At 49.6% G+C, this 15405-nt stretch overlaps 1 long non-coding RNA gene across 2 annotated transcripts in view; it reads left to right on the top strand.

The window, feature by feature from the left end:
- LOC149352940 (uncharacterized) overlaps nucleotides 1–15405 on the top strand; it is a 118905-nt gene that overhangs the window by 43085 nt on the left and 60415 nt on the right. Inside the window, exon 3 of one of the 2 annotated variants that reach the window (XR_016290888.1) lies at nucleotides 8014–8177. The exons of the other annotated variant lie outside the window; for it this stretch is intronic. This is a non-coding gene — a long non-coding RNA (uncharacterized LOC149352940). Of the gene's footprint in view, nucleotides 1–8013; nucleotides 8178–15405 lie in introns of those variants that run through there. 2 annotated transcript variants of the gene reach the window in all.

Genomic DNA, 15405 nt, shown 5'->3' with positions numbered 1-15405 from the left:
CCTGGGTATGTTCGGGCGGCTCCCAAGCGATTCCCAGATCTGGTTATTGCAGCGGCACGACAGCCTCCATTTCCTGTATTGCGCAAAGCTGAAACTTGCCAGCACATTTTCTGCTCTGTCTCCCCAACATGACAGGTACCCATTAATTTCTGCACTGGTTGCACGAGCTGGCAGCCACATATACGTGAGGCAATTAAGGAGCATGGCCAACTTTTTGCCTATCCACGACACTTGGAAACTACAGATACCACGATACTCTCACGCCTTCTTGAGATCACTAAAATTGGGTTGACCATCGAGAGCGTATAGTTAGAGAACGAGACAGTATTTGCTGCTGAGCAAGTTAGCGCCGCGCCAGATATGCGCGCGGTTGTATTCATGTGTACGCAGATTGCTCTGATCTTGGCAGTTCTGCGTCCGTATTTGGCATTCCGAGCTGAATGAGCAAACTCTGATGAAGTGATAGATACGATGACACTGACGACTGCTGACATTTGCACCCCTCAGTTGACTGTGCAGTTCATAACATTGAAAGAGTGATCGGGCCCAAGGTGTTAAGCGCACCGAGTGTGCCCGCGTCCCTTTCGCGTCTATTGTATCTCGGTGCTGCCCACAATTTCGTAACATCGGCGCCAGATGTGCGGGAGGAGGTAATGTGCAGTGACTCACAAGCCGCATTTATCTGCCTGAATAACATATAAGCTCGAAACCTCTGAATGTTGCGTCAGCTTGCGAGACACTGAAATAACTTATCATGGTTACGAAGCGCAACATAGCGTACTCTTTTCTAGTAGGTACTCTGACTGTTTTATTCCTGGAAACCCTGTGGCTGATGCGCGGCGTCCAGAAAAAAAATCAAAACAACAATATCACTTCTGTTCATTCGTTCCTACGGTCATAAATGCACCCTCTTCTAGAATTTGTTGGTGCTTACATGAGCGACACAGTGTGGTTAGGTCCTAATTCTAGGAGTTTGTACTCATGCTGCATTGGACGATTAATCCGGTTTACTGTTACACTGTGACTAAATGCAACCGCCGCAACTATTATAGATTGTTTGCGATTAGAAACTGCTTGCATAGAGTTAAGGAAAAAAAATGGTAGCACACACAATTCGCAACTTGTGCGCACAGTCATGCAGATGATGGTGCTCATCAAGTGCAGGACAAGGCACGGTTAATACCCGGCTGACACGTGATTTAGCTGTTCTCCAGAAACAAATGGTTCCAACCTTTAAAAAAAAATCAAAACAAGAATAGTTAGGTTTACAGCAAACGCGTGCTCTTCACAAACGTGCAATAACTGCACTCGGAACATGCCTTAGTTGTACGTTTCCACGATGGCCGCGTCTTTAGGTAAAAACCTGGCAATAAGCTCTGATTGTCTGCGAAGTTCATGTTGCATATCTGATTCCTGAGATTCGGTGTGCTCAGATGTGTTTTTTTGTTCTTCCTTGCTAGTGCTCGCTATGTTGTTTACCGTATTTTCCGGTGTATAAGACGCGGCTTTTTTTCGAAAATTTTGCTGGTGCGTCCTATACAAGGGTGCGTCTTATATGCGAATTTTTCATCTTTTTTTGCGCGTTCATCGATTACTCCAGTTCATGCTCAAGCTTTTTTCACCTAAAAAATATCACTTCCAATAACGCGGTTGTAACACGGTTAATACTTCAATACCGGGACCGCCGTGCGCGACATTCTAGGTGATCTATATTATGAAACGGCGGGGATGACGACTTCCGGGATCACAAACGCGCGGCTGTTTCGGAGGCCCCAAGCAAAAGTAATGAGAAGCGCCAAAAGATTGTGACAATCGCGCTTCTCGCCATTGTCAAGACAAGCCGGCGTTCTTTTTTAGTCACCCTTTGCAACTTTTTTTTGCTCCGTGTACGTAGTGCATGTTTCAGCCGAGTTGCTTCCAGAAATGGGTGAACCTTTTGATAGCGCATCTGAAGATGAAGACTTCGAAGGTTTCAAGTAGAATAAAATGTTATGGACATATGGGGAGCTGTATCGTTTTTCCGTTCTTTTTTGCTAGAACGTGGACGAGTATGGCATGAGTGTTGCCTTTTTCGATCACTTAGCGTTGCTTAAGAATTGCTCACAGGTACGGTGCATTTCGCGATAGTCGCGCAAGCGTATTTAATTAAGCCTCACTGGCCTAACTGGGTAAACTGGGGTGCGTCTTATACACGGGTGCGTCTTATATACGAACTTTTCCAGTGACAGCTTGCATATATGGCAAGTGCGTCTTATACAAGGGTGCGTCTTATACACCGGAAAATACGGTACTTTTACTCTAAAATTCCGTGCGAATACTGCTCGTGTATTGTGTATTGCAGCCATGTTTTCATGTTCGCTGCAATGTCTTGTGTTTTCTCACCTAAATTGCCAGTGCTTGTGAGTGTTCCGCCTCCCTCTGTGAGAAGTGGCAGCCGGTGCATCGTCCAGATGCCGTACTCATTTTAAAAGCTGATGCGAAAAAATAAAAAAGTAAACGCATTTTCGGCATTCAGCGCAGTAACGGTGCGCTATTGGTTGCACCGAAAGACATAGGCTTCGAGTCGCGTTGTATGAAAGGACTTCTTGCCAAAATAACTGGCGGGGAATTCCGCATTTCACGACTGTGCTCTTTAACCTACACTCTCTCTCAACGCCGTAAACGCAGCCGGGAACCATAGACCCAAGCACGGGAGGCCATGGGCTGCACGAGTGAGAGAAGGTGCTGAAAACTAAACAGACTCTGATGGATAACAACCCATTGTTCACCAACGCAAGTAGATGTACTGATAAAAATGTGTCCAACTTTCGCAAGACGAAGTTTCCCTCCGAAAAGCAAAATGCCAGCAAGCGGAGGAATTCTGTCGACACATCGGCGCTCATGCAACTTTGTGAACTTTTTAATGCGTCATGCACTTTTACCGTCACCGCATACGTGAGATGGTTGAACGGTTGGCTGTCATAAAACATGGAGAGGGAAATATAACGAAGGGAAATTTCTTCCCTTTGTGTGTCCTATGAAATCCGCTGCGGCGTGCTGTTTGTTGCTCTATTTTTTGTCTTGAACTTCAAAAGCGGTCTGTTGAGAAAGGTGACCAAGATATATATGACAAAGGGCATTCTGACAAACAACATTCTAGAACTGGAAAAGAGTTGCAGACAAGAGACACACGTTGGCCTTTCCGCCGCCCATATGAATCTGTTCATTATTTTCTTTTTATTCACATACTCAAATGGCCCCTTTCGGGCATTAAAGAGAGGGAGGGGAGGTTTCTTGGTTACAAAGCAAGCAAATATCCACTCTAAACATTAAATGCAATGCAAACACAGTAGCACAATGAAATATATACACAAATAAACTCTTCTTAATAGCGGCAACAAAAATGCAAATCGATCCTACGCCCAAATGACCACTCTTAATTGGGAATTTAGTGAAAAAAAAAAAACACTTCAGATTCTGAACAAAGACGTCGTGGTTTAATGTTTAAATGATGTCTTCTGGTAACTTGTTCCAGTGATGGACTGCGAGAAAAAATGGTGAATGCATGAGGAGGTTGTTACGTGGGTTCAATTTTAAAGGAGTGATCTAAGCGCGGAAAGACACGGAGGGCTGGGCTGATATAGCATGTAGCGAATGCGGATTGACTGTGGTGCACTGGAAATAAGATAATAGTGCTAATAACCTTCGCTTTACAAGTGATGATAAGTTTAGTGATGTTTTGATGGCAGTTATCTGAAATGACGTGAATAGTTTCTAATTATAAATCTAGCTGCTTTATTCTGGACCGACTCTAGCTTGTTAATTAAGTACATTTGATACGGATTCCAAATTAAAGATGCGTTTTCTATGTTAAAGCAGACGTTAAGACTGGTGTTGACAGAGCTCATATACTCGAACAATTATGTCATCTTAAAAGGTATAGTCTTTGCGAAAAGTTTAGAACCCAGGGAGTTTCGCTCCTAGGTCGTGTAGTGGGGCTTTTGCAGCATCCGTGCAAGTCCTAACCACCGCAGGGAGCAGGACCAGATTTCCTCTTACCTTCAAGAGATTTGGAACGCTGGAGATGCATAACAGGCTGTATGGTGCGGCCCAGAAGCGAGCCGTGCCCTGGGCTCGAAGCTTTTCCTAAAGGGACTCCGGAAAGTGGAGGGCTCCGGAAATTTCGACCACCTGGGGTTCTTTAACGTGCACTGACATCGCACAGTACGTGGGCCTCTAGAATTTCGCCTCCACCGAAATTCGACCGCCGCGGCCGGGATCGAACCCGCGTCTTTCGGGTCAGCAGCCGAGCGCCATAACCACTGAGCCACCTCGGCGGCTAATAGAGTTACTTTGGTTGACCGTCATGCAGACAGCTTTTTCCAGGTTCATGTCCATCTGCCATTTGTCGCGCCATTTTGATACTCACTCAGCGAGTTGTTTAACGCTATTTGGTAAGCAGCACTATTATTTATTTGTAGATAACGGAGATCATTAATCAAGATCATTAATCAAAGAGAAGGAAAAGAACTGGTGCAAGCACCGTGCCCAGCGGCACCCCAGACTGGCTGTTTGCACAATAGACGCATTGACGACGACTATCCATGTACGCTTTCAATTAATTGGTGACTGTGCCGCTACCAAGAAAGCGAACGAACTCATCGTGCAGTTTAGAATGAGACACCCGGTCGAAAGCTTTTGATAAATCGAGAAGTAATTACATCTCTTTGTGCTCCTTTACCTATATTCTTAGCTAGGTCATGGCCATTTTCTAGCAATTGCGCTGTAGTGTACAAACATTTTCTGAGGCCAAGTTGTTTAGGAACAATTGCAAGCTGCTTGGCGGTTTTCGTCCGACGAGGTTGTTGATGGTTTGGTTTATGGGGGTTTAAAGTCCCAAAGCGACTCAGGCTACGGGGGACGCCATAGTGATGGGCTCCAGAAATTTCGACCACCTGGGGTCCTTTAACGTTCACTGACATCGCCCAGTAGACGGGTGTCTAGAATTTCGCGTCCATCGGAATTCGACCACGACGGCCGGGATCGAACCCGCGTCTTACGGGTCAGCAGCCGAGCGCCATAACCACTGCGCCATCGCGACGGTCGCGCGAGGTTGTTGAAGCAAAATGTCACGGTACGATTTCCAGCGTTTGTAAAAATACGTAATTTTTGCCTCAAGCATTCGTTCCGCCCGGATCTCTATAGGCGCAGTACGTGTTGATGCCATGCACCGGGAAGAATCTTTGGCAAATGGTGGCCATTCCGATAATTTCTTTTCGTTTTTTTGCGCATTTGTTTCCGGCAAGCCGAGAGAGAACAGAAGTCAGGGTGCGTAAAAACGAGGCAGGGGGGCTCCTCTTTTCAGTGGCCTTCAACGGACGCCCCTGGAAGATGGAGAGAGCCGCACGGGATCCGAGCGCTGAGAGCGACGTCCGAAGAGCGGCTTTCCCGCAGCACTTATTCCCCATCCGTCACTATTACGGCGCATCGACGCGGGGCCGCGGCTCACGCTCCGTGCCCACAGTTCCGCGCAGCAATCGGTGAATTTCTAACATGGTCGGTCAGGCTTTTTATAAAGACTGACGCGCACACATTGACACATTCGTTTCCTCCTGGCTCATTGAAAAAAAAATTATAAAAAGCCCTCATTAGCATACTTTCGGCTTTGAAGCGGCCGCCAGGTGCATCAACCAATGACAGCATGCTTGCGTCTCCGTCCTGGTCGAGTTGACGCGAAGATTCTTTGTCATCATCGGCATGAAACCGAAACAACTCTTATGCACGCCTTCAATCAACGATGATGGCGCAATGAACATGGATTATCGATCTTTGCGAAGCTCCCGCGAGGGAGAACAGAGATGGATGGCATTAGCGCCGGAGTCTGTCGCAACCAAAGTAAAGAGGGTCGAACTGCGCAGCCGCTCCTCTACACCAGAAAATGCCCACCGGGTGGACCCCTGCTGCAAACACCTGCCACTTTGGCGCAGGGCGCTATATTCGCGCGGCCAACTCGCTCAACACTGCTCGGAACTACTCTGGTCCGTAGTGCATGGGAGGCGGCACAGAGCTCCGGTGGAAGTAAAGAGGACTGAAACCTGAAAATTTTCGTAACTGCCGCTACCAGCGGGCTTTCATTGCGTGTCTATACAGCGCATCTACACAGTGGCTGTAGCGTTATACGCCACAGAATCACGACTGCGATTTAAAAACCGATCGGTCTCTTAAAGTGGCTTCGAAACCGGGGCGAAACTCATCATTTAAGGCCACGAAAAAGTACAGGGTAAACGAAAGCCAAACACGTGCCAGGGGAAATGTTATTAAAGTGCCTGGTGGGAAAGGGTCCAAGTGGCCACGTTTGCTCCTACAAATTGTTTAGGCTTTATCTTCCGTTAACGGCGCTGTGCAACTTTCTGACGAACGCAAATGGTTGGAACGACACTTTTGCAGAAGGCCACCGCAGCATAAGATAATTGCGCAAGCAGTGAAAAAAGAAACTGTTGCGTGCTAAAGCTATACCTGGGTAATGAGGCCTGTAGAAATTGAAAGATTAATTTATGGTTCCTGCAGTTCCTTAACGCACGCATAAATATTAGCAGGTGGGTGTTTCTGCGATCCGTCTCTATCAAAGTGCGACCGCTGCGGCCTGGATCGCACCCGCGAACTTTTTGTCGGTCGCAGAAAAAAACGTAACAAGGTCTGCAAAACTCAACACGATGTATTGTAAAATGATCGCCAAGAGAGCCATAAGACGGCTGCAAAAGAACTGCTACGGCAGATATGAATAAGTCAATTGCTGAATGACGAAGAAATGGGTAATTCGCCTGCGCAGAAACTAACCAAGCAAGTATCGTCAATATTGTCAGCGCTACTTAGTATATTAAGTGCGTTTGACTACGGTTAGTTTCAGACACACAGTAATGGTAAAAAAACATATGTAACGGCGCATGAAAGAATTTTAGCAACAACAAATGCAAACCTGAAGACAGCGGCACTATTCCACTGAATGGAATTAATTCAAAACATGATTTTATCGCACACTGTCAGCTAACAACCTTTTCGCGAATTTTATGTATAAAGCTTAAAATTCGCGTAAAATTGGTCTCGCGAGCAGGTCGCGCTATCACAACAATAAAATTTACATATCGAAGTGCCACGCTTTTTTTCCGGCGTCAGTTCAAACTCCCTTAAAACTGCAGCTCCTCACGTCGTGAAAATGTAGTCTACCGGTGTCCTAGTGTTGTTAAGGCTGCTGACCTGAAAGACGCGGGTTCAATCTCGGCCGCGGCGGTCGAATTTCGATGGGGGCGAAATTCTAGAGGCCCGTGTACTGTGCGATGTCAGTGCATGTTAAAGAACCCCAGGTGGTCGAAATTTCCGGAGCCCTTCAATACGGCATCCCTCATAACCTGAGTCGCTTTGGGACGGTAAACACACATAAACCATAAAAATGTAGTCGACGTCACCAACACCTCTCAGATGACAGCAAGATCAAGTGACGGTTACCGATAAAACAAGCAAGTTGGGCTAGTTCGCGCTGGGACCCTGGCTGCGACATGTTGACTAGCGCGAATAAAACAGCGGACAGAGGCAGACAAACAGACGGGACACACGCTAGATGTAAGAAATAGACGGGACTAGTGTGTGTCCCGCCTCTTTCTCTACCTCTGTCCGCTGTTTTATTCGCGCTAGTCAACATGTCGCAGCCAGTGACGGTTACCAGCCGGACGGTACTGACACGTTCATACTGTGTCAGCCAAAACGTAGCCTTTTTTAATACTGACTGCGTCTTTACTTGCGTCCAGATCTTCGTTCGCCCGAATAAGTCCTGTTAAGAGCACAGGATTGGTCGCACTATCCACCCCTCATATAGCCAAACCTTCACATCGCCTGCCTTCAGTCCCTCCTCCATGCATTCTTGCGCATGTGCAGCGTACGAGTGAATAAAACGGTTAACTATGGCTGTTCAGAGCATGTTATATAAGTTGAGGTGGTTTTATGCACACATGTGGGCTAATTTTTCCTTCCCCTATCCAGCTTCACGGTGCTCATCGTCCCGAAGACTTGTGCCTGCCCACAATGACGCTTGTCTCACCGGTGTGGTGTAGAGGTGAACATCACAGGGTTCTGGCCATCCACCACTACGAAGATAAAAACAGACCCTGGCACAACACAAGCTTGGTCCCCTGCAAGCGACATCTCACTTCTGTTGTGTTTCTACCCCCCCCCCCCCCCCCTTTAACTCCCTTTGTGTTATTTATTCACAAAGGAAAATTGGGTCACTGACCAAGTCAAGAAATGAAAAATGACGGTTCTCTTTGTGTGTTCCCGTCACACCTGTGTCCACTTCGGACCACGTGGGCCCGATCAAGCCGCTACCGTGAACAATCGCCAAGGTCGACAACCTCGCGACGACCATGGGAAGTGAGAAGCTTGGAATGCCCCTCCGAGCCTCAGCGGATTAGTGTGGCAGGGATGTCAAAGGCCATTGTCAGCCAAAACCCCAGCGAGATTCCTTGAACGGAGTGCAGCGGCGACGAAGGCAGGCGAGGCCCAGGAGCTATTGTCCGAGCAACCACCGTGAATGCGGAGGCGACCTGGCGGCGCGGTCACGCTGGCGGATAATTGAAGAATTCTGTGTCCCCGACTCGCGTTCTGGGAAATCGGCGGGGAGGCAAGTTCATTCCCCTGCCGGAAGACTTCGGGAGGTTCCTTTCCCGCTGGGCTGGATGAGTCAGCAATCTCCCCCTCTCTTCGACCCAGCTGCGACAGAGTGGACAAGCTCGCACCTGCCCAGCCGTGGGCGGTAACAAGGAGGTCCCCTTCGGTCCATCCGATTGGACAGTGCTCGTCGACCATTTTTCCCCAGCCAGGGATCTGGGGAAACCGGACGATATTTAACTCGGCCGTGAGTGTGGCCGAGAGAAGCCTGCTAGCTCCAGTCGACTACGGTTGACGAAGACGTTCCCCTTCAACTGAGAGCCATTCTCAGTCCCGCTCTATGTAAATAATGTAAATATGTGAATACAGTTTTTCCTTCACTTCCCCTACTCCCCGTCTCCGGCCCACGTTCCTTCCTCCTTCGGCACTGCGGCGGTGCTCCTGGACCCGATGCCTGGTGGGACGCGCTTCTAGCATCGGCAAAATATATCAACTGGTGGCAGCGGTGGGATCTTCCACGCTTGGTCCTGGCTTCAGCAGTGGTGAGCGCTTGACTTTCTTTAGGAATCTGCCAGGCTTGATAACTCTGGAAATTTATCACTTCCTGTAGATTGTTTTCTGCACGTGCTCGCTTAAGCATTTCACGTAGCAGCTTATTTTTGAAAGTCCTCGTTCGGGAATTGCCATGGATTTGAGCAAGCTAAAGAAGCCAGAGTTGATGTTGCTGTGTGAGAAGCTGGGTATTGAGGCCAGGAAGAGTCACAGAAAGCCGCAGCTGATTGAGGCTATTAAGGAATGTGGTGCTAAGGAGGGAGACAAAATTTTGGAGACCTGGGAAGTCATTCAGGAGGGAATCAGGAACGCTAAGGAGGAGGCCGACAGGGTTGAAAAAGAGCGCAAGGAGGAGTCCGACAGGGTTGAAAAAGAACGCCTTTACCGCAAGGAAGCTGCTAAGAAGGAGGCCGACAGGGTTAAAAAGGAACGCAAGGAGGAGGCCGACAGGGTTGAAAAAGAATGGCAGGAGCAATACCGTAAGAGACTCGCTGAGCTCGAGGAACTACGAAAACTAGAACAGCAGGAGCTCATACGTACTACTCAATTTCTCAGACGGAAAAGGGCCCGAGATCGGTTGCGGACTTTTCAGAGAGGCGAGAGCTTCAGAACGTTCCTCGCGAATTTTGAACAGGTATGTGCGGAGGAGGAACTAGATCAGGGCGAATGGTCAATGATGTTGCTGGCCATCCTTCCTTGCGATGTCAGCGCCGTATTAGCGCGACTGTCCGATGAGGATGCCAGAAACTACGACAAAGCCAAAAGTGCCCTCTTCCGATACTTCGGAATTCGCGTACAGACCGAGTCTAAAAGCCGAAGTGATAGCAGCGGGCAGCGCTCCCATCAGTGCGTCAGCGACCAGCCAAAGAGCCCCGCTTGGTCAGCTACGCACATTGTAGTTGCTCAGAAGAACAGTGGCAGTCGGGAAGCTGATGTGATAATCTGCGGCACGGAGCGTCGTTGTCAGTCACCTGACAGCGACTATGGCGCTACAAGCCAGAGCACGGCGTTAGCTGAAAAGCGCGATGCCGCGCAGATTTCTCTTGCAACCCAGATAGGCGTAGGCGCAGCGCAAAAAGGTAGTCCTCCAGAAAGCAGTCGCGCGCTGAAAGCGGCAACTGCAAGTTCTATTGTAAGCGAGGAATGCGCCTCAGCGCTGCCTCGAAACAATGATCAGTTCAACGATCAGGGAACGACAGCCGCTCGCGACCAAACACCCGAAATTGAGTTATGCTCCACTGAAACCAGCGTGTCTTTGCCCATTGCCCGCGTCGCGATCGAGAGCCCGCTCGGGGTGCGTCTGACCGAGGCAGCCGTCTCCCAAAACCTGCCTAAGCAGCATCCCTCGATTTGCTCAAATCGCTTGGATACGCTGCCCAAAGAAAAAGGCCTTTGTTTTGGAGATAACGCTGCGCAGGTCCTTACCATTTCGAAGGCTCGTGAGGTCGCGGCGCCAGCAGAGCACGTGGTTGAAGAGGGCAAACCTCAACCTGTAAGCCCGAAGCCTGTAAATTCTCGCGGTGACGAGCCAGAGCAATCTCTAGTAAAGACTGACGATGAGACGAACGCCGGCGACTTAACCCGTGACGGCTCCGCGTTACCTAATGACGAGTCAGCACAGGACTTACTCACTTCTAGCACAGGGATAAAGAGCACCGATAGTAGTGCAAGCTGTAGTGAGTCTTCCGAAGCAGGCGCAAGTGATGAGCTGGGGCTAGGTGAGGAATTGAATACCAATCTTGTGTTGCCCCACTCAGATGGCTTTCTCGAACTCCTTCGTGTGGACAGAGAAACGTTCACCGCTGAGCAAGAGAAAGACCAGACTCTACATTACTTGAGTCACCAAAGTGACATAGGTGTGTCACGGAAGAACATACCTTTCCAGCTCCGTTCTGGCCTGCTGTACCGCCAGTATAAGGATAGGAAGGGTATCCAAAACGACCAACTTACCGCCCGCGTCGCGATCGAGAGCCCGCTCGAGCTGCGTCTGACCGAGGCAGCCGTCTCCCAAGACCTGCCTATGCAGCATCCCTCGATTTTCCCAAATCGCTTGGATATGCTGCCCAAAGAAAAGGGCCTTAGTCTTGGAGATAACGCTGCGCAGGTCCTCACCGGTTCGAAGGCTCGAGAATTCGCAGCGCCAGCAGAGCACGCGGGTGAAGAGGGCAAACGTGGCCCTGTAACCTTTATAAACTCTCACGGTAGTGAGCCAGAGCAGGCTGGATCACAAATTGGAAATGAGGCGAACGCCGACGACTTAACCTGTGACGGTTCCCCGATGGCTAGTGACGCGCCCCGCAAACCAACAGCGAGGGTTTCCACAGAGCGGCAGCGTATAGAGGTGGCCAAACGCGGAATGTTAATGAAGGGGAAAGTGCGGCCCTTGTTAACTGCTCGACTGAAATCCGAACCGCGTAGCCGCCCCAATTTGGCACCTCGGTGCTCAAGAGTTAGCACCCGCCCCGTGGGAACACAAGCCAAGAGAACGCCACGCGCGAACCCAATCCGAGAGAGACGGATACGCTGGCACGGCATTCGCACTCGTCCGTTCCCTTCTCGCATTCTGCTTTCTGAGCGTCAGCCAAACTTCAGAACCGCGAGACTTGGACGAGGAACAGTTAAGGGTCCCAAGCTGAAATTCCTAGCCTTGTGTCCTGTTGCATCTGCTAGAGCAGCAATCCGACCGCGGCCGCGCAGGGGGCGGCTGAAGAATAGGAACCAGTAAATTCCTCTAATCGTAACGTTGTTTCTGGACGGTTTCGAGGAATAATCCTGTTCAGTTTATTGCTTGTTCATTTAACTCTCCTGTACAGAAATGCAAGCTGGAATTCCTGGCATTATGTAATGTCTCATCTGCTAAAGCAGCTGTCGGACCACGGCCGCGCAAGGGGCGGATGTGACGCATAATCTCATATTGAGTTTAATGCTTGTTTTTTGTCTTTTGTTCATATCACTCTCCTATGCGAAACGAGAGCGAAATTTTGGAGCTTGGCATTGCGGGACTCAGTTTACATTCGTTGCAGTAAATTGCGAGGTAATGGCAACGCTGATGGCCTCAGCCGAAGCTTTCCCGTGTAATGCCCTTTCCTGACTCCACGGACGTTAATCCGCTATGCAAATTTGTATTTTGTTTTTTTTTTTGCTTTAGCGGGAATCATTTTTTTTGTCTGTTTTGTATGTGTGTTCAGCAGCTCCACCTTCCCTTTGTGCTCTCACGGGCGGTGGCTTTCTGTGACAAACACCGTGCTACGGCACCCCCTCCAAAATTTTAGGAAATTTTTCCCTTTTGGCTAATCAAGCTCTGTGTATTCTGGTTTGGTCGAACATGTCAACTTTCGGAGGAGGACGTAAATTTCACGCTACAGCTCATTTTCTCTAAAGAGATTTTGTTGACCGAAAACAGCTTGGCAGTTCTTGAAGTCAGTTTGGCGCTTTCTGCTTGTTGGGCTTTGGACTTTGCTGGTTGAGCTCGTTACAGCTGTCAACGAAGCAAGAAGAACCTTTGGGCCCAGCTGTGACCAAAGGCCGAACGGACACAACTCCAGGTCTCTGCGCGCAGCAGCGTTGGCTGCAACCACTACGAGACCTCTTCGGGCGGCGGACGTGCTGTTGTGTTTCTACCCCCCCCCCCCCCCTTTAACTCCCTTTGTGTTATTTATTCACAAAGGAAAATTGGGTCACTGACCAAGTCAAGAAATGAAAAATGACGGTTCTCTTTGTGTGTTCCCGTCACACCTGTGTCCACTTCGGACCACGTGGGCCCGATCAAGCCGCTACCGTGAACAATCGCCAAGGTCGACAACCTCGCGACGACCATGGGAAGTGAGAAGCTTGGAATGCCCCTCCGAGCCTCAGCGGATTAGTGTGGCAGGGATGTCAAAGGCCATTGTCAGCCAAAACCCCAGCGAGATTCCTTGAACGGAGTGCAGCGGCGACGAAGGCAGGCGAGGCCCAGGAGCTATTGTCCGAGCAACCACCGTGAATGCGGAGGCGACCTGGCGGCGCGGTCACGCTGGCGGATAATTGAAGAATTCTGTGTCCCCGACTCGCGTTCTGGGAAATCGGCGGGGAGGCAAGTTCATTCCCCTGCCGGAAGACTTCGGGAGGTTCCTTTCCCGCTGGGCTGGATGAGTCAGCAATCTCCCCCTCTCTTCGACCCAGCTGCGACAGAGTGGACAAGCTCGCACCTGCCCAGCCGTGGGCGGTAACAAGGAGGTCCCCTTCGGTCCATCCGATTGGACAGTGCTCGTCGACCATTTTTCCCCAGCCAGGGATCTGGGGAAACCGGACGATATTTAACTCGGCCGTGAGTGTGGCCGAGAGAAGCCTGCTAGCTCCAGTCGACTACGGTTGACGAAGACGTTCCCCTTCAACTGAGAGCCATTCTCAGTCCCGCTCTATGTAAATAATGTAAATATGTGAATACAGTTTTTCCTTCACTTCCCCTACTCCCCGTCTCCGGCCCACGTTCCTTCCTCCTTCGGCAATGCGGCGGTGATCCTGGATCCGATGCCTGGTGGGACACGCTTCTAGCATCGACAAATATATCACTTCCCAGCAGCAACAGAGGGCGTACACACCTCTGCTAAATTATACTCCGAGGTGTGTATAATCATCTGCTTGCACTGTGTTTTCTTTTGCCGCAGAAGTGGTTGCTATGCGAGTTCTTAGAAAACTGCTATGCCCCCTAACATTTGTTTAGGAAAGCAAAGCGTTTGGAGGTTTGCGAACGGATTTTCGAACAAAACCAGTGCCGGTCACGTCGTGTCTAGAACCATATTAAGGTCTAAATAAGAATCCAACCCATAGATTTAGACCCTGCAGCAGAAAGCCAATTGGTTTTAAGCTCAGCAAGCGATCTGTGTACGTAAGGGTCGAAAGGTTGGAAGCAGAAAATTAAGATGAACCGAAAGCGAAAATGAACAGCTCAGATGACTCGCAGTGAGCGCCTCGCTGAGAGCATTCAAGGCAAAAAAAAAAAAAAAAGAAATTAATCCTTTAATTAATCGTAAAACCGGGATTTCCTATAATTTGTCACGAAATAGTTAGGCTCGCCTTCTCACTCCGGATTGTGTCCGACGCGCCAAAGCCGTGCCACGCTGGTCATTTCAGGCGTCATCTGAGCCTCACTCAGCAGTAACAGCGAAATACAATCGAAAATTACTAGCAGAGAAAGGGTCGGCAACCCGGCCAGACACGTGATTCGTGACTGGAAGTAGTTCCCTCGGAAAATAAACAAAAAACTAAAGGAAAAAAAACACGACGACATGGTTACGCAAACTATGATCTTTCACTTTGTAGTGCCCGTAGAGAGGAGCTTTGCTTTTAGGTTGCTAGGGACAGCGAGAGTAAAAGGAGAGATGCGAAAAGGGCAAACGGTAAATTTAGATCCCCGGCAACTCTCCTTCATTAAAACGTATTCGAAAAAATTTTATGAAGAGGATTGATGAAGTAGTATACTTCTTCATCAATTACATACTGCGCCCCTTTTAAAAAGTGTTTCAGGGTCCATTTCAACGCAGCATAGTGCTGTTGCTATATGGGGTTTAATGGCCCAAAGCTGCAAGCTGGCTATGGCAGACACCGTAGTGGAGGGCTACGTACTAATTTAGACCACCCGAAGTTCTTCAACGTGCGCTGACATCGCACAGAACACGGTAGTTTTTAAAAAATATATGATTTTAGCTCCCTCCTCGGCAAACACGGGCCAACATAGTCCGGAAAGCGCGCCGAACCAAAGGGAGATCATGACGCCGAACTGGAAGGCGAACTTGAAGCGAACTCCGTGAAACCTCCCGTGCGTATTGTATTCAGCAAGGCGCATCGTGAACGGAAGCATGCCGCGCAGGCCTTCGAAGGATTTCGAATGACGGAAAAGATAGGGTTACCGGCGTGTTACTGTGATTTTCGCCCCACATCCCTCAAAAATCGCGCTGCCGGCCGGCGTGGTAGTGGCTGAAATGCCATGGGTGCGTCTGTGTTTGCCCCAGCGCGGGGCTAAACACCGAACAGGGGTGGCGGGAAAGGCGCCGTCCTAGGCGCGCGCTCTGGCACCAGTGCTGCGCCGCGGAGTGTATACGGTTGATGATCGGTCCCAGCAGCCTACCTGCCCAGGAGGGAGGCAGAGAGAGAGAGAGAGAGAGAGAGAGAGAGAGAGAGAGAGAGAGAGAGAGAGAGAGAGAGAGACGTTCCGCGCTCTGGCGCCCCTGCGGCGCC

Source organism: Amblyomma mixtum, chromosome 3 (assembly GCF_055824585.1).
Source record: "Amblyomma mixtum isolate Tamu chromosome 3, ASM5582458v1, whole genome shotgun sequence".
NCBI classification, from domain to species: Eukaryota; Metazoa; Arthropoda; class Arachnida; order Ixodida; family Ixodidae; genus Amblyomma; species Amblyomma mixtum.
This window is presented reverse-complemented; position numbering and strand designations above follow the sequence as displayed.